The sequence below is a fragment of the Propithecus coquereli genome, unplaced genomic scaffold (assembly GCF_000956105.1).
Source record: "Propithecus coquereli isolate 6110/MARCELLA unplaced genomic scaffold, Pcoq_1.0 Scaffold215, whole genome shotgun sequence".
Taxonomy (NCBI): Eukaryota; Metazoa; Chordata; class Mammalia; order Primates; family Indriidae; genus Propithecus; species Propithecus coquereli.
This window is the reverse complement of record NW_012146634.1, coordinates 3,058,955-3,061,443: the sequence shown is the minus strand read 5'-3', so window position 1 is coordinate 3,061,443 and position 2,489 is coordinate 3,058,955. Positions and strand designations below refer to the sequence as shown.

The 2,489-nt window shown below is 38.7% G+C and overlaps 1 protein-coding gene across 1 annotated transcript in view; it reads right to left on the bottom strand.

Moving 5' to 3' along the window:
* Positions 1–2,489, bottom strand: part of TSHB (thyroid stimulating hormone, beta) — a 26,906-nt gene that overhangs the window by 23,990 nt on the left and 427 nt on the right. The gene's annotated exons all lie outside the window — the stretch shown is intronic.

Below are 2,489 nucleotides of genomic sequence, written 5' to 3'. Positions count from 1 at the left end.
AAGAAGAGAGAGAAGTCCAAAATGTGTTTAGGAAAAAAATCTTCTTTGAGGAAATCAAGAACATAGAAAAGGTCTTCCCTGCCTGGCACAAGAGGAGGCCTCCCAGTCTCTGCTCCAGCACTGCTAACAATTGTTTTCATTGGTCAGTGCCCAGAGTATTCTGCATCTCCTCAAAGCCCCACATATAATTTCTGCTTCCACCCACTGTAGGATTAACTGCTATAGGAATTTCCCTTCTGCTACAATTAGAAAATAGGACAAAATAGATGAAACAACTGTTCATAAACATTGAATAAGAGGCAGCACAAGACTGATACTAAAAGGAAAACTACAGATCTACATTCCTCAAGAACATAGATGCAAAAATTCCTCATGAAATTTTTAGCAAATCAAAATCCAATAATATATAAAAAGGATATTACGTCATGACCAAGTGGAGTTTATTCCAGAAATGTAAGGTTAATTTAATGTTCGAAACCAATCAATGTAATTTACCATATTAACAGACTAAAAAAGGACTACCATATGATCATCTCAAAATATGCAGAAACAGCATGACAAAACTCAACATTCATTCATGATAAAATTTTCAGCAAACTAGTAATAAAAAGAAACTTTCTCAACCTTATAAAGAATATCTAACATCATACTTAAAAGTAAAATAATTGAGATAAAGGTAAGGATGTCCACTCTCACCATTTGTATATGACATTGTACTGGTGTTACGAGCCTATACAGAAAGGCAAAATAGATAGATATATAGAAAGACAGAAAGACAGATAGATAGATAGATAGATAGAAGAGGAAGAAGTAAAAATGTCTTTATCCACAGATTACATGGTCATCACAGATGACATAATTACCTGGAAAATCCTAAAAAATATATAAAAATGCTCCTAAATAAATGAATTTATCAAGGTTGTAGGATACAAATTCACTGGACAAAAATCTCATTGCTGAATTACCCCTGCCACAGGATATCTGAAGGGCCAGACCATGCTACACTCACACTGCTTTTTGGATCCTGAGAGCCATACACAGGTATTGCTCAGGCTCATCTACTTTCTGGTCTTCCAACTAACCTGCCTTGGCTCCCATGCACACTGTCCCCTGAGTCCTTCAAAGCAGATGACTTTAGTAAGGCAGAGAGAACCCCATCAGTGGAGCTGGCGCCAGTAGACCCAGTGCTCCATGCTCATGTGACCCTTCATATACTGTGGCTACCTATCACTGGCCAGAGCTGCCCTGTGGTAGTCCTTATGTGTCAATCTGTAGGAATTACAGCTTCCAAGATACAGTTGATTCTTGAACAACATGGTCTTAAACATGGTCCACTTATAGATGGATTTTTTTTTTCAACCAATCACAAATGAAAATACAGTATCTGAGGGATACAAAACCCACATAAACAGAGGGCCAGCTTTCCTATAAACAGGTTCCACAGGGTTGACTACAGGAGTTGGTTTTGGTACACAAGGGTGGAGAGGAAGTCCTGGAAGCAATTCTCTGCATTTACCAAGGACAACTGTCTTAAATTTTTGTTTTGTTTTGTTTTGCTTTGTTTTAGAGACAGCAGTCTCGCTATATTTATATTGCCCAGGCTGACCTCAAACTCCTGGTCTCAAGCAATCCTCCCTCCTCAGCCTCCTAAGTAGCTGGTACTACAGGTACATGCCGCTGTGCTTGGCTCTGTACTTCAATTTTTTTTGTTGTTGGGACATGACTTTATTTATTTTTCTTTTTTAATTTCAGCATATTATGGGGGTACAAATGTTTAGGTTACATATATTGCCCTTGTCCCCCACCCCAGTCAGAGCTTGAAGCGTGTCCATCCCCAAGATGGTGCACATTGCACTCATTATGTACATATATACCCAGCCCCTCTTCCCCACTCCCATCTGCCTGAGGCCTGATGAATCTTATTCCTATATGTGCACTTAGGTGTTGATCAGTTAATACCAATTTGATGGTGAGTACATGTGGTGCTTATTTTTCCATTCTTGGGATACTTCATTTAGTAGAATAGGTTCCAGCTCTATCCAGGATAATACAAGAGGTGCTAGATCACCATTGTTTCTTGTAGTTGAATAGTATTCCATGGTATACATATACCACATTTTATTAATCCACTCATGTATTGATGGGCAGTTGGGTTGTTTCCACGTCTTTGCAACTGTGAATTGTGCTGCTATAAACATTCAAGCGCAGATGTCTTTTTTATAGAATGTCTTTTGTTCTTTTGGGTAGATGTCCAGTAATGGGATTACTAGATCAAATGGTAGATCTACTTGTATCTCTTTGAGGTAGCTCCATATTGCTTTCCACAGAGGTTGCACTAGTTTGCAGTCACACCAGCAGTGTATGAGTATTCCTATCTCTCTGCATCCACGCCAACATTTATTGTTTTGGGACTTTTTGATAAAGATCATTCTCACTGGGGATAAGTGGTATCTCATATTGGTTTTGATTTGCATTTCCCTGATGATTAG